The sequence below is a fragment of the Danio rerio genome, chromosome 25 (assembly GCF_052040795.2).
Source record: "Danio rerio strain M-AB ecotype USA chromosome 25, GRCz13ab, whole genome shotgun sequence".
Lineage (NCBI taxonomy): Eukaryota > Metazoa > Chordata > Actinopteri > Cypriniformes > Danionidae > Danio > Danio rerio.
This window is the reverse complement of record NC_141045.1, coordinates 9948549-9965543: the sequence shown is the minus strand read 5'-3', so window position 1 is coordinate 9965543 and position 16995 is coordinate 9948549. Positions and strand designations below refer to the sequence as shown.

At 38.4% G+C, this 16995-nt stretch overlaps 1 protein-coding gene and 2 long non-coding RNA genes across 4 annotated transcripts in view; 2 read left to right on the top strand and 1 right to left on the bottom strand.

Annotated features, from left to right (window-relative positions):
- furinb (furin (paired basic amino acid cleaving enzyme) b) overlaps window positions 1–16995 on the top strand; it is a 161119-nt gene that overhangs the window by 28194 nt on the left and 115930 nt on the right.
- On the top strand, window positions 4696–7680 carry LOC141380893 (uncharacterized). Its single transcript, XR_015526209.1, has 3 exons — window positions 4696–5693; window positions 6525–7496; window positions 7549–7680. It is a non-coding gene; the product is annotated as an uncharacterized LOC141380893 (long non-coding RNA).
- On the bottom strand, window positions 7943–10789 carry LOC147837659 (uncharacterized). The gene is made up of 6 exons (XR_015526195.1): window positions 10731–10789; window positions 10309–10420; window positions 9220–9346; window positions 8958–9043; window positions 8582–8624; window positions 7943–8484 (listed from the first exon to the last, which is right to left on the bottom strand). It is a non-coding gene; the product is annotated as an uncharacterized LOC147837659 (long non-coding RNA).

The following is a 16995-nucleotide window of genomic DNA, read 5'->3' as shown; positions in this document are numbered from 1 at the left end:
ATCATACCATCAGAAACTTATACCGGCACATGCCTAATACAGAACATACATTTTTTTTTGCCTTCTTTCTCCAATTGTGCAAATAAACAGAGGTGTTTCTGACGCAGATCCAAGAGAGAGGCATCAACATCAGCGCTGGTTTGGTATCAACTCATCTATGTCAAACTGTGACCAGAAATATCCTTCTTTCATTATGCTTCTTTGGCAAAATAGGTCTGTAGGCATGTGTTACCGTCCTGCAAGTTAAAAAATATGCATTGCACATTTATGCAGCCAAAAAAAAAAGTATATTTTTTAATTGTTTAACTAATACAATTAATTGGTTAAAAATGCACCCTTTCAGTTAACAGTCAATTAGTTATTATGAGCATCGTAAACAACTGATATGGGCTGGATTCAAACAAATTAAATTTAGTAATGTTCAACTTAATTAGTCTACATAAATTTAGTAAATCCAATGAGTAGTTTTTTTTTGTTTTGTAGTTTTGTAGAACGCAAAGGTATAACCAAAACCAGATTACTTAATCAAAGCATTTTTAATACAGCTAGTCACCCAGTTGGTAGGAAAATCATATGTATGTATGAAGCATCGCACCTCCCCATTTCACTAAATACTCGGGGTCCACAAACACAATAATTATCTCTAAATTAGTTTGCCTGTTTGAAATTGATTTGCTTAATACCTGCTTTTGAATAGAAATGAGGCTCTTCGCTTTGGCTTTGTGAGTGTTAGAAAACACTTCTCTGTGTTCCTTCCCCTGATACTCTCTGCTCAAATTGTTCCCGCCTCAGGGGTTAACAGCGTTTAATCTTGGCCATCTCTCCTGATTGAATTCAAATCAGCACATTGTTCGTTTAAGAAAATCCAAGAATTCCAGCAGTGGATTTCAATTGCATTTGGATTCATTGAGTAAGCCTGCTGAATTAAATTTGCCTATAGCTGGTATTGATTTCTTGACACTTGACAGTCACAATCCTAAATCAACATTTATCTAGATAACCTTTTTCCCAGAGGGAGATCCCACAGACCTGTGTTTTCTTCCGCTCTCATATTGGATTTGGGATTTTGGGAAAAGCTGGTTACAGCCACAGTACGTGGCATCCTTTTCCTCTAAAAAAAAAGAGTTGTAGTCAGGAATTTATAACAAGGTTGTTTGCCGACTTGCTTCTCGTTTCCAGAGAGCATCCTGTTCTACTCATTTCTGCATTTTCATTTGCCATTTTGGGTGCAGTGGCGCCACACCCTGTCTGGAGCGCACGGGTGCCATTTGTCTTTAGTGACAGATTTATATATCCCAGCTTGTTTTTTGAACAGTGCACACTGGTGGAAATGTCCTTGCTTGAGTATGTCTGATTATGGGGTATTTTTCTGCCATTGTAAAAAAAAAAAGTTCCTTGCAGGAGATGGCTAAATAATTACTCCCCCACTGCTTCTGTTCTGTGCTCAGCTCTTTCTTTCTCCTTTCAGCATCTCTGTTCAGTGCTTTTCCTCACATTTTTATGATTCACATTGTTTTTTTCGCCTCTGAACTGTGAAGCTTTGTGTTTATTTTGAGATTTATTAATATTGGTTTATTAACAATTGGAAGACACAATAGAATAGAGTTCACCAATTAGAAGTAAAAAAACAAAATCTTGTTATTTTTCAGGCTTGTAAAACTGAAATTAATTTTGCACCCAAAATGCTGTATTCAAGATTCATACAAGACATAAAAAGAACAGTTGTGCTGCTAATTAATTTAGGGAAACTATGATACATTTTTGTTCAAGACTCTTTGATTAGTGAAGTTCAAAAGAACTGCATTTCTACAAAAAACTATTTTGCAAATTATTGCATTATCATCGTTTTTGTTAGAAAAGTGCTGTTGTGGGGCATCACGTGGGCTCAGTGGTTAGCACTGTTGCCTCAAAGCAAGAAGGTTGCTGGTTTGAGTCCCGGCTGAACTATTTGGTGTTTCTGTGTGGAGTTTGCTTGTTCTCCCTGTGTTCGCATGGGTTTCCTCCGGGTGTTCCAGTTTTCCCCATAGTTCAAAGACATGTACAATAAGTGAATTGAATAAACTAAATTGGCCATAGTGTGTAAATGTGTTAGTGTATGGGTGTTTTCCAGTACTGGGTTGCAGCTGGAAGGGCATGTAAAACATGCTGAAATAGTTGGCCGTTCATTCCGCTCTGGTGACCATTGATAAATAAGGGACTAATTACTGCTTTATACTTTTGTGTCGAGTGATCACCATGACCCATGGTGCATGCCTTGCGCATTGAGGTGCGTTTGGTCTTCTGCATGCTGTTTGTGTTGCTCTGAAATAATACTACTAAGACGCTAGTTGGCAGTGAGGTTTTTATGTTCCTCTGTGTCGTGTTTCTTTACTGGTGTTTTGTCTGAACTTTACCTTAATGTACAAGTAGCTAAAATTTTAAGAAGGGAACCGTGGGACGTGCAACAATTTTAATCATAAGCAGTGCTTTCCACACATAAGCCACCTTTCCACTGCACACAACATTTGGACACGACTGTCGGAATACGCCCCCTTGTGTGGCAGTTGCATAGTTCGCTCACCCCCACCCAGTGTTTCCTCTAGGATTTTTTCCAGCTGTGACGGCAGGCCTTTTTTTTTACACAGATCTACCTGTGGCGTTATTTTAATGACAAATGTTGTGAGCGCAGTATTAGAAGTCGAAGTCGCATTTATGTAATAGCCTACAGCATGCGGATCTCTTTGCTTGCGCGCTGATTTCCTCTGCTCGTGCACAAAACTTTTTGCACGCCCCCTCAAATATGAGATGCTTCATGAGGGCACAAATCTTGTGCGCTCTCAAATAAATGCTGCTGAAGTGCGATTTAGTGCGTTTATGTAACGAGTATCTCCCCAGCACTTATTAAATTTGCTAGGAATATTTATGAATGTCTCCCAAATAAACCTACAGAGCGATATTAATCCTGAAGTTAAGTGAAACTGCTATACGTTGTGTTTGCTGGCCTCACGCATCACGCACCTGTCAGTCAGTCAGTCAGTCAGTCAGTCAGCATGTAACCTTAAAGGGTTAAACAAATGATGGACAGCACTACTACGGTTACAGAAAAGTTCGCGCTGTTATAATTCACTTACTCTTTAATACATTTTGGTGCGATTATTATCCGCTATTTAAAAAAATAAAATGTTTTAAATGTGAAGCTGTAATGTAGCCGTGGCGGGATGAATTTTGGCGTGGTGCCCCGCCACGGAAGAATGAATGTAGTGGAAACCATGCCCACCTACACTCATCAACACTACCAAGCCAACCAATCACAGAGCTTACGCCATGCGTCGTTGCAACGTGTAGTTACATTTTTTGAGAGGTGCTCATCAGTTTTGCTGTCAGCCACGGCGAGGGGTATGTGACCACACGAAGACTGTGCTGGACCATATGCGTGCGCTTGACACAGAAGTATAAATCAGGCTTAAGCCTATGAATAAATTAATGCTGCTGTGAATGTTGTCAACATAGGCTCATTCTGAAATCGTAGCCCTACATACATTTCTGAAGATCATGAATTATGTAGCCAGAGGTATGTTATAATGAACGCTACAGAGCGGTATGATGCCGTTGCTTTTCGCGCTTACCTCCGTATAGATGGCTTCCCCGCTATTACCAGTGGCACAGAGCGTATGTTGGCAAACTTTAGACACAGAGAGGAGTTGACCACGATGACGGAGTTCGAGTCCAAAGAACAGTTCCAAAAAGCAGGTAAGACAAAAACAAAAGCCAAAAATTAAAATAAACAAGTAAATAACAAGGTGAGGATGTGGTAAAATTTGAAAACATGGTACAAATCAGCAGGCTTTTCTTTTTCAGGATTCCTTTTCAAAATGTTGTTAGTTTGGTTTAGGAAAGAAGGAAGCTGGGGGGATTGGTCAGTTGGTCGGTCAGTCAGTCGACATCAGCCTCTGGTGGGTTTACGTGAGAACAGCAAGTGTGAGTGGCACTCGCGAGAGAAATTTAAGATCTAAGAAGCGTACACAGCAACCTCTGGTGGATTTGTGAAATCAAAAACTGCAAAAAAACATGGCTCCTGGCAGGCCCGGATTGGCTAATCGGGAGGACCGGGAGAATTCCCGGTGGGCCGGTCCGTTTTTTGGCCGCGAGGGCTGGTGTCCCTTGCTCCAGAATCTGTTGCTCCCAGCAGTCACACTTTTTAAATAAATTAATTTATCTACTTGACCACAGTCTTCTCTTTCATTATTTTGATATAACTCAGATGAGTCACCTCTCATTATACAACTGCTGTATTAGCACGTTAGATTACGATGCCGCCGACCCGGGTTTGATCCTCGTCTGAGTATGTTTTTTTTTTTTTTCATTTTTATTGTTAAGACATATAATACTGTTAGGGTTGTTGAACATTTGAAGTTCTAAAGCAGCTGTTTTCTCAAAAAAAGACATGATAGTGTAATTAGAAACTGAATTGGAATGACCTTATTTTAATATAGTGGTGGGCCGGTCTGAGGCTTGAAACTCCAGGGCTGAAAAGGAGTCCCACTCCGGCCCTGGCTCCTGGGACATATTTGGTGCTCTCCAGAAATGTATATAGTGCTACATTTTCAAAAAGGAGCCTGGCTTGGTATTTTGCAGTCGTTAAAAATAACACTCCATACAACTACAAAAGAATGAATTCCTGTTTTAGTTAAATAGATGGATGTAGAGAGAGAGAGAGAGATTTCACACACACACACACACACACACACGAACACACACACAATAAAACATCCCTGAAGGATGAGCTTTCTTACCCAGGGGCTCAACAGCAGTGCTTCTGAATACGCTCTTCATTCATGGTACAGTGATTTCGCTTCTAAACCCTTACCCCATGTTCAAGCTTGAAAAGAAAATAAGTCTCACGTCTGTCCATGCACCCTTTTTCTGGGCCGATGAATGTGTCATATTTAAAAAAAATAATAAAATCCAGAAAACATGTCTGATCTCTCAAACCTATTTCTTTTCACACTGTCAACTGTATACTTAAGACAGAGAAAGTCTCCATAGAAACATGAAGTGTTAGAGGACGTTTTCAGTCTTATTACAGCTCAGCCATGTGAGAAATCCCTCCAGAGCAGACTTCTCTCAGCTACAGTGGTGTTTCGCCGAGACCGAAAGACTGAAATAAATGTACTGGCTAGTTATTATAGTCATTACCTCTGCTCTTAAAGCGCTCACGATAAGCACCCAAGCTTCAGGGGAGATGCTCCATTCTCTTTTACAAAAGAAAGTCTTTTTGAAATTGAGGTGGGAGGTTTTTTTTAAATGTCCACAGGCACAAAGGATGGATTTCAAGCTAAGCGAATGTTATTGTCAGAATGATTTCACAAACATTGCATGAAGGAAGAGCTTTGCAGGGCATATTTTAATGTGTGACATATAGCTTACATTTTATTTGTATGAACTCCCACGGAAACATAATGGATATTTACTTTTTTCAAATGTCACATTCTAGAAAAATCTCACGGGCCGCTTGGCTTTAAATATCTCATAGATGTACTTTTCTAAAGGCGCTTAGCCTCAAACGGAGCCTGATTTATGACTGTAATATTCATTGCTGGTGTATCGTTCACGTTTGCGTCACTTGACAGTTTATGAGTTTAAAAGTTGAGGCAAGAAACTTGGGTTTGGGCTATGTTGGTCAGATACCCAGAACAACCACATAGCAAATAGGGGTGTCACGATTTCCATTTCGACAGAACTTAAACCCTCTCCTCTTTCAATGAAGTCGCCGGTGTGTAAGCATTTTGGATTTCCAGTGAGCTATGTTGACAACGTTCGTGTTGTCGACAAAAAAAAACACAGTTTTGCAAGCTCTGGTATGTATGTATTGCGTATGGTTCGTCCGATAGACAACACCTGCATCGCGATCCTCCGCCCGCCCCTGTTGCAAATCCGCTTGCGAAAAGTACACACTCTGGCCCTGTTTACACTGTCTTTGTTTTTAAATGGCATTTTAGAACGACAACGATTTGACATCCACAGTGGCGTGTAGCATTTCTGAGCAGCCCTCCTTCCTCTCTACCTCTGAAAAGGCACATCACGTGACCACACAGACACAGACGCACTCACAGCCATGCGCTCGAGAGAGCAGGTCCAGGCAGTCAGAGGATCAGTAGACTGCTTCAATCTTTCACTCACTTGTACTTAGTCATTTTAGCGAACACCTCAGATACTGTTGGTTGGTTCCTGTTGGTTGTGCGTCTTTTTTACCGTCGTCATTATAACGACACAGATCACTGCCTATTCACGAGTCCCGCAGAAAAAGTGATTGGCAGGTGGTAATTATGTGTGTATCTTGCCTTTATTCATTTACTGTATGATTTGTTTATGGGTAAAACAAAGACCATCCAGGTCAGGTAGTTTAAACGGTAGGCTACAAATAATTAATTGGTCATTAATTAATTAATTATTCATAATCGAAAATCGAATCGAATCGTGCCTTTAGAATCGAAAATGTAATCGAATCGAGGATTTGGAGGATCGTGACACCCTTAATAGCAAAGTAACCTCATCACAACACTAGGGATGCTCTGATCGGTTAGTTAGTCACGGCCAGAGTTAGTAACGGCCGATAATCACATTTCATGACCCGATCACAATTGTTTGTTTACGAGTTTATAAGCAGAGGACACATAAGAACAGAAATCTTTTTACATATCAAAACTGAATGTTCTGTATTTTCAACAATATTGCAAGTCTATTAAAACCTGGTTGCAAATTTTAGGGATTTCAAAACAAAATGTTTAACTTGAATATGTAATAATATATCAATAATATGTGTATTGTAATATTCAATTCAATTCAGCTTTATTTGTATAGCGCTTTTACAATGTAGAGCAGTAGTTTAAGGACCTGTTTTCTTTTAGTAAAGAAGTAATAGGTGCGCATTTCAACTCCTTATGTGCTTCAAACTTCATTGAGACATGTTGAATTTTTCTTCAATTATTTCAGTGTTTCCAAATTGCTTTATTAGTGATTTTTCTTGCCAAATTTTCAAATCTGTTTTATCTATTTTCTTCTGTAAATTTGCTTCTGACTATGACAAGTCCCTGCTAAATGGTTCAAGAGACGTGTTTTTATAATTAGAAATTATATCAACATAGGCAGGAATGGGCAAAAATGCATTGAAATGTATATTAAAATAAAATATCTCAATTTTATGTGTATCAAAATAAACTTTTCAGTTCAATTCATCTTTATTTGTATAGCGCTTTTACAATGTAGATTGTGTCAAAGCAGCTTCACATAAAAGATCATAGTAAATTGAAACAGTGTAGTTCAGTTTTAAAGTTTAGGTTTAGTTCAGTTTAGCTCAGTTCATTGTGGCTCAATAATCACTACCAAACACTGAAGAGCAAATCCATTGATGCGCAGCTCTACAGATCCCGAACCATGCAATCTAGTGGCGAGGAAAAAACTTCACCAATTGGCGAAAGTGAAGAAAAAAAAACCCTGAAAGAACCAGGCTCAGATGGGTACGACCAATTCTCCACTGGCGAAACGTCATGTGCAGAGCTGCAGTCTAAGCACTGGAAGCTGGACCTCAGTCTCATGCTCTCCACTGGTCTGGTCCAGGTTATGGAAAACTTGGGATCTTCTCCTCGCTGGTCTTGGATCAAATCAGGGGTCTGAGGGCCTCGGGAGGAGTATTCCCAGGTGCACAGCAAAATATGGGGACCCAAAACAACTCTATGGGTGTTAATTTCAACACTTTGAAAGTGTCTCATGGGGTCCACTCAAAACAGAGTTAAATCAATACTTTCAAAAGGGTTGGCACATTGACACCGAAGTAAGGGTTAATTTTAACTCTGGGCAGAGTTAAAAAATGTAACTATATTTAACACCGCCTGGTGTAATATATTGTTATTTTATTCAACTCTCTTGAGTGTAAATATGGTAAAAAGGTCAAATAGACTGTAAATTACAAAATAAAAAACATTTTATTTGAAAACATTCACAACTTCAACAATTCATTCAGTTTTTAAAATGCAACAATGTCAAATATGCTTTAAATGTTTTATTAGTACAGACAGTATCAACAAAATATGTATGATCAGTGCTCAAAAAGGCTGTTTCAGTCCTTTGGTCCAAACTTGATGTTTCATCAGTGCAATTTGAAAGTTCAATATAGCGTCACTCATAGTTTTCTTCTGAACGCATAGTTTTCTTCTGAAATTACATTTTAAACAACTTGGCGTGCAAATCTTTGACTTCTGGTGTTTCCTTGTTCCTCCATATCAAACACAGCAGTTTAAATGAAGGTATAAATGCTGTAAACTTGTGTGAAACAAACTGGAGCTAGGAAATCTCATCAAGCATGTCCTGTGAATGAAGTGCTTCCCAGCCACAGGATGATCTTTTTATCCATGACGATGTAGTAGCTGCTGATCGCTCGTCTGGTGGTTCCTGATGCACGGATATAGGGTGATGCTCATCTAAGAACTCTTCAAAACTCCAGCATGACTAAGAAAAATGTTTGAAAACAAATTGCAATCAAATTCTATGATATATTTAAAAGAACATTTAAAGTAAATAAAACATTCAAGAAATCTAAACTCACCTTTTGAAAATCTTCATGATGATCCACAACTTGACTCTCCCAGCTGGTTGAGGTGACAGGATATGGAAAAGTAGAAAAAACACATATATCACTGTTGGATCTCCAAAAACAATTAGGTTAACCACTATGACTAGAACTGGAAAAACAGGCAGCTGTCTGTCCAGAATCCTGAATTTAACACAACACTTGGAGCAAAATTTAGAGGAGCTTAAAATCTTTTATATCATTTAGTGATGCTGATTTCCCCAAAATATTGGCCACAGTGTAAAAAAATATTCATAAACTTACAGTTTTCTGTAAGCGTGTGTGTGCGTGTGTGCGTGTGTGTGTGTGTGTGTGTGTGTGTGTGTGTGTGTGAGAGTGCGTGTTTCTTTACCAGATTCAACTTGTTAGGCCCTTTCAGGTCCAGTATTGACGCCACCTTTCCTGGAGTCTAGCAGATGTTTCAGGTCCAACTATAATCTAAAATATTAGGATACGCAGAAGAGGAAAAGTGCAAAGCAAAGAGCAAAACATTATTTAAGTAACAGTTCACCCACAATACAAAACTGATCACCTTCATGTCATTTGTTATTCTCTAATGCTCGAATACCCTCTCAGCTTATTGTGAAACAAATACAGAACTTTATCAAACATACCTTCATTATTATCACCACATATGACCAAGAAGGTGTGCTTGGTCATTCCACCAACTCTGGAAATACACCATCCGTCTCTAATCAGCCACCGTCACAGGGTCTTGTGTTATTGTATAGAGAACTGTGGCTGTTAAAAAAAACAACACATTAGTATCTAACACATATGCATAACCTTCAGATAAAAGGAGAGATGAACATCACAAAGTATGCCTCACACTTTTTCAGATATCTTTTGATTCAGATGTTGATTATTGATAATAAATCTACAAATCAAACCTGTATCATCATTAGGCTGCTCAAATATGAATCAGTTGATTAATTTTACAGACAGGTGGCTGTTTACAACGCACTAAATTGTCTTTAATAAAACGGAAATGTTGTGTACAGTACATGCTAAGTTTAGCCTATAGTTTTAAGCACAATATCATGCTGGAGAAAAAGCTTTACTTAGATGTTCCTGACTACAGAAATAGCCTAACTTACTAACGTCAGACATCCCAAGTTGGGAAAAGTCATTTTCGGGGGATACAGAGCTGATTTGCGGGAGGTAGCGGGAGAGATGAGTACCTGAAGAGCGGTGGGATGAGTTGCGCGCGACGTACCTGAAGAGCGGTGGGGGTGACGCGCGACGTACCTGAAGAGCTGGGAGGGATGAGGTGGAGAGGGGTGTGCAAAGTGTTTAATGACCGGGCGGGAGACGCGCGATTTCCGGGAGATTATCATTCATTTGCGGGCATCTACTTGAGCATCTGGGAGTCTCTGTGCATTTGCGGGATAACGTTAACGTTAGTCCCGCAACTTCCGGGAGACTTCTGTAACGTTAAATGTCTGATAAAGTGCAAACGCGGTCATTTAAAGACATTAATGTTAACATTCCGACTTTAATGGTTGTCAACACTTAATATATTTCAAGCGTACGTTATCACGCGAGTCTATGGACTAACGGTATATGGACGGCCACGAATGAACCAGTTTAAAAGGGCCGCGGTGTTTAAAATAACCAAATTAACGTAACTTACACGAATAACAAACAATCATATGTTTCAGTCAGGAAGCCTTTTACAAGTAAGCATATGTTCATTTACTCACCAGATATGTTTTAGAAACTCTCCAGGGCTTATGGAAACCGTCCTGTGTTGCTGTTAGCATCCGGGCAGAGTAGGCTAGGCTGCTCCGGGGATTCCCTCGCTAAGTTAGTTTGCTTGGAATTAAAGGAGAAGTGTCGATTTTATTTTACAGATGGGTAACAACGCACAAAATGGCATTAAGCGTGACAGAAATGTGTTGAACATGTACATTTGATGTTTTATGCACTATGTATGCGTGAGCATATATAAAAACATTATTGAAAAGAAGTCAATAGTAATGCAGTTACACAAACGACCATGAATGAACCGCAGAAGTTTAAAATTGTCACTCCATTCTAAAGTTATTAACTTAACAATATGTTTACAACTGTATTTCCTTAAAGAAAGTCTGTAAAATACCAACATTTAGGTAGTTTGACTCACCAGTTGCTGTTCTAAACCTCAGATGGAAAATGGCGTCTGGAAAATTCTTCAGTGACTGGGGCTGCATGAATTCCCGGATGTTGGAAATAACACCACCAATTGTTGAAAACTTAACTCCTTGATTTCGCACTGAATAAAATCAATTCTAACTCTTATTATATTCATTTATCAAAATCTAACTCTTTAACGTCAACACTTTACTCTGAAATGCTTCAACACCGAGAATTTAACTCTGATGAATTTGCTGTGTGGAAACAGAGAATAAAGATAATTAGCGTAGCTGCTGTTCATAGTGTATATAAATGAGATGAAGAAACCTGTGTAGAGCACATTCATGTATCATACCGCTAAGTGATGCACTGAGTGTATGCTTTACTAAACAGATAGGTCTTTAATCTAGTTTTGAACTGCGAGAGTGTGTCTGAACCTTGGACATTATCAGGAAATACTGTATTTTGAAAATACTGCGAAATACTTTTACAAGGGAGCATGAAAATTCTTCGCAAACCTTTTATCGACAGGCCTATTTGATCAATCCTCTTACCATCAAACTGACCTAGTGAAGTAAAAAATGATTGACAGCAACAGCATTGCTCGGAAGAAGTTTAATTCAGCTTCTCTGCCACTTCATTCCCTTTACTGTAAATGAGGAGGTATTCTTAAACTTTAGTTTTTGACTTTAATATAAATTTTGTACAAATTTCATACATAAAGTCCTGTCTTAAAGATGATCTCTGGATGAACAGTAACAAAAAAATCAGTGTAAAAACCAACTAATGCAGATAATGAGTTGGAACATAGTACTGTATATCTTTATTGTGTTTTCAACCATTGCGTGGCCAGTAACATTGCCACATCTCTTTAACAGTCTTATTTTTTAAAAGGGTAATAAATAAAGAGGTTATTTTAATCTTCATTTATTTATTTTTTTTTGGCTTAGTCCCTTATTTATGAGGGGTCGCCACAGCAAAGCTAACTATTCCTGCATATGTTCTCACACAGTGCATGCCCTTCCACCCACAACACGGTACTCAGGGAAAACATGCAAACTCCACACAGAAATGCCAACTGGCCCACCCGGAACTCGAACCAGCGACCATCCTGCTGTGAGGAAGTTGTGCTAACCACCGAGCCACTATACTACCCTCATTTAATTTTTTTGTTCACATATTTAAAAAAAATATATATATAAAAAAAAAAAACAGAGCACACCCACGCTGACATGGGGAGAACATGCAAACTCCACACAGATACTGGCTTAGCCAGGATTCGAACCAGTGACCTTCTTGCTGTGAGGCGACAGTGCTGAGTCACTGCCGCAAAAGACAATGAAATATTTTATGTTACTTTGATTTATTTTCTTAAGTTAATCAGGTTTTAGGTTAAGTTACACAAAGTTTGAACTACTTATTTTAGTCAGGTTGACTGATGTAAGTTGAGATGACTAGAAAAGGTCATTTGATTCAACTAAAAGGCAGTGAGACTGTTTTTACAGTATAATTAAGAAATAAGGGTATTTATAGAGGCAAAAATGTATTCAAAATCAATTTAAGGGGGAAATGATCACATATTAAGTAAAAAAAGAGCTAAAATGCTGCTTATGAATAAATTATTCATTCAAAAATTAAGGTTTCTAAGATTTCCAGGTTAAATGCACACCTTTTATTTAGAAAATAATCAACAATGACAGTAAATATATTTATAATGTAACAATCATGAAGTGAAATGTATCTTAGTTTCCACAAAAATATTAGCAGCACTACTTGATTAATTTGTTAAAGATCGTGTATTATTGAAGATTATGTGGATGATACTGATAAGGCAGCTGATCTTTCAATAATTGGCTTTTAAAATGATGAAATGAAGAAGAGTTATTTAAAATGGGTTTACCGACTCACAATATTGCTGTTTTTTTTATTTTTACACATTCTGTGAAGACCAGCTATAATGACTTGTTTAATTCCAGTCACTTTCAAAAGTCCAGTCTGTGCAAATGCGACTAGGGAAAGACATACTCTTTCATGCTGAGCTTTTTTTTTTTTCACGGAAGCAGAGAGAAAACATGTCAGGCTAACGGAGGCTGAGAGAAGGGATGAAACCTCCTGGCTCTGAGTTACAAACACCTTTGAAATGGCTGACATTAAAGTGTGGTGGATGTGGTCCCTCTTTTTCTCTCTCCATCCCATCATTCCCACACGCATACAGACGTGCACACAAACACACACGGCGGCTTGTTTCATCTTCAGCTGGCATGTGTACTGACAGAATGATATTGGTGTCACTTTGAGGTTTTTCCCCTTTGAATGTCATTTGTGTAATCAGGTCTCGCCAAAAGCGAAAGGAAGTTGCTGACCGCTTAGGATCAGAGCCGGCGGTTTTGTCGCAAGCTAAAGTTGAAATTGAAAGGTTTCATTTTAATTCAAGGTCTTTGCCAGTACAGTTAATTAGTAAGTCATTTTAATGATCTCACATCATTAATATCAAGCGAAAGAGTAGACTTTGTGGTCATAATTAAGTCCGCCGCCTCTCGGACACACATAAGCGTTTATCAGAAGATGTTCTGCATAATTCTGTAGGGGAATATACACTCACCGGCCACTTTATTAGGTACACCTGTCCAACTGCTCGTTTACATAATTTTCTAACCAGTCTATCACATGGCAGCAACTTAATGCATTTAGGCATGTAGACATGGGCTGTTTCTCAATTCCAAGTATGCAGAGAACGAACTTGTGAAGACCGGTCTTGCCAGGTGTAAAACAGATTTTAATATGAATTTCAGCAAATAAATGCCCTTAATGTGTTTATTCCTTTATTAAGATGTCCATGGTAATGTTTATATTCACCGTTTCATTTAGGGAACCTCCTGAGGTTAATAAGTTAGATCTCTGAACTTTAATAATAAACCTAAATAAAATGCTGCACTTCCCATCTCCAGTCGCAATGACTTCTGGGACTTCTAGAGCGAGATAAGTGATTAAGTCTGCATCGGTGCATCCTCGATATCAAGATCACATCCGGGAAGTTTCACACGTCCTCTGTTCTTGCAGTCTAGAGTATTGGAACTGAACTTTGGCAGCTGATGATGACGTTACACAAGGACGCAAGAGTGTTGAAGAGCGCATATTGAGAAACAGCCATGGTCAACATGATTTGCTGCAGAATGGCCTGACTGGTTTCAGCTGATAGAAAAGCAACAGTAACTCAAATAACTAAGGTATGCTGAAGAGCATCTCTGAAGATCCAACCTTGGGGTACAGCAGCAGAAGATTTTTCTCACAGGCTCACCAAAATTAGACAATAGAAGATTGGAAAAACTTTGCCTGCTCGGATGAGTCTTGATTTCTGATGCGACATCTGCATGGTAGGGTCAGAATTTGGCGTCAACAACATGAAAGTGTGGATCCGTCCAGCCTTGTATTAACAGTTCAGGCTAGTGGTGACATAATGGTGTGGGGGATATTTTCTTTGCACACTTTGGCCCTATTAGTACCAATTGAACATCGTGTCAATGCCACAGCCTTCCTGAGTATTGTTGCTGACCATCTACTGAAGGCTACTTGCAGCAGGATAACGTGCCATGACATAAGGCTAGAATCATCTCAGACTGGTTTCTTGAATATGACAATGAGTTTACTGTACTCAAATGACCTCCACAGTCACCAGATCTCAATCCAAAGCAGCACCTTTGGGGGTTGGTGGAATGGGAGATTAACATCATGTGCAGCTGACAAATCTGCAGCGACTGCGTGATGCTATCATGTCAATATGGACCAAAATCTCTGAGGAATATTTCCAGTACGTTGTTGAATCTACGCCATGAAGGATTAAGGCAGTTCTGAATGCAAAAGTGGGTTAAACCTGGTACAAGTAAAGTGTACCTAATAAAGTGGCTGGTGATTGTATATTGTGAGCTTCTGATTAACCTTAGCACAGTAGCTATAACGCCTTGGTGAGTTTCATACACAAATAAAGCATCAACACACAGGTCTTGTGTTTTGTGAAATCACACACACACATCCTGAGGTTCAAAAGAAAATAGGCCGCTGTGGAGAACCGGTGGGCATTACTAACCCTTGCGCATGCACATCTGAGCCCCAACGATTTGTTACTGAATCTCCTGTGTGTCGGATGCTGAAGCGCAATGGGAATGAATCATTGCCATTACTGTGGATGATTCAGAATAAGGTAAAAGCTGGTTGGGACAGGTAATGGCTCTCCAGTGATGTAGCAAGATTTTTGAGTAATGAGCCCTTCTGAGCATTTACGCTGAGTTTTTGGTATGTAATTTTGGGTCTGCGGAAAAGGCTTCATTGTTAAGAACGTCTTAAAAGAAATCGAGCCTTTCCTATTAAAGAGATGGTCACCCAAAAATAAATATGTAGTCACTATTTACTCACCGTCAAGTGGTTCCAACCCTTTATGAGTTTCTTTATTCTGTTAAACACAAACTGAGATATTTTAGAAGAAAGCTGAAAGCCTGTAACCATAGTCTTCCATAGACAAAACAAACTCAATGGTTTTCAGCATTCCCCTTCTTATGTTTAACAGATGAAAGAAAATGCTAAACCTTTGAAACAAGTAAATGATGACAGAAAATTTTGTTATATACTTGTGATCTACACATTGATGTTGATGAATGTGTGCAGGTGGTGCTTAACATGACTCTAGAAATGTATTATGTTGTAGACCTGGTGTTCATCGCCTACAATGTGCAATGTGAAGTGGTAAGGTTTTGACCGTGTCAGAGTCCCTGTAAAAGAAATTTGTTCTCTCGAAAGCTATTTCCAGCTTTACAAGTACATCTTGTTCATCTCACTAAAAAAAAGAAAGAGATAAATGTGCAGTCATCTTTGTTGAAATGATGTTTCAATCTAAATAGTGTGAAATCTGACAAGATTAGTATCATGAATGGTTTGTCTCAAGCTCAAATCATGCATAAAGGACTCCAGCTAATGTGCATGTGTCGCTTGTTTGTTTTCGTTTTAAATGAATTCATGTTTTTCTAATCAAATCACTTGAGTGACTGATTCACTTATAGGGAAATTTGCCAACACAAACACAAATAGACAAATCTTCACCTTAGAATTATAAGATTCTATCTGACATTTTTGTCGAAATTGAGTTATTCACATATATTAAATGACAACTTATTTACATTGTGATGTTTTTTATAAGTTGTTTACTTTTTATTTAAAAAACAAAAAAAGGTTTTATCTACAAAAAAAAATCTAAGAAATATCTATTTCAAGTGCACACACAAGGACCAATCAGGATCAGCTTTCTTTGTCATTTTGCCGGACTGCAACATCGACAGTGGGAAAGACCAAAAAGAAACACAAGATCACTGAAGTCTACTAAAACCACTAAAGTCGACTAAATAATGCTGGACCACGCAAAATTGAGAAGAAACCTAAAACTAAAAAGATGTTTGTAAACGTGATGAATTGGAAGCATTTTTTGACATTGAGATGAAATGTTAAACTTGACATTGTTGAAAACGAAACAGTTATTAAAAATAAAATGGTAAAATGGCCAACTTTACAGCAGAAAAACTTTGTTTACTGCCTGGTACATAAAACGATTTTGGTGTATATAGCTAATATTACGCTTCATGACAACTGTGAGGGGGGTGAATCTTTTTTTAACTCATCCGTTTCATTTATATTACTTTATTATAAGTCTGCATAATTAAGGGCGTGGCCACTTGAATGACAGCTAGGTCTTGCTGGTCGACGTCACGTCATTCCGGCTGATTAAACGCTGAATTTGGCATACACATCATATTTTTGTTTTCTTTTATGTGGCTTTACACAGTCAATTGCCTTCTGAGATTATTACTTACAATCATCAGGCAATATGGCATGCAGTGTGCACTTAATTGTGCTCAAAAACCATTTAAGTTTTAATAAGAATTTCCTAATTTTGACTTACTTCTTCTGAAAGCAAAAACAAAAGAATATTTTTACTTGACCTACAATTTTTTTTTAGATATTTAGACAAGAAATGAATATTTGTACTTGCACAGAAACAAATTTCTGTATCCGAATATTGTTAAACTGTCAAATAGAGCTGTTCTATTTATCGCAGAAAATTAACATATCACAATATCAGACTATTTCCTATATCGTGTAACCCTAGTACTCATACAAGAGTAGATAAAAAGTATGCAGATCAGGGCTTAATTTGTGCCTTTGATCCTGATCCGGCACCTCAGGAATCTGATCCGGCACCTCATTTTACCTATCCCTCTCCTCAACCGCCC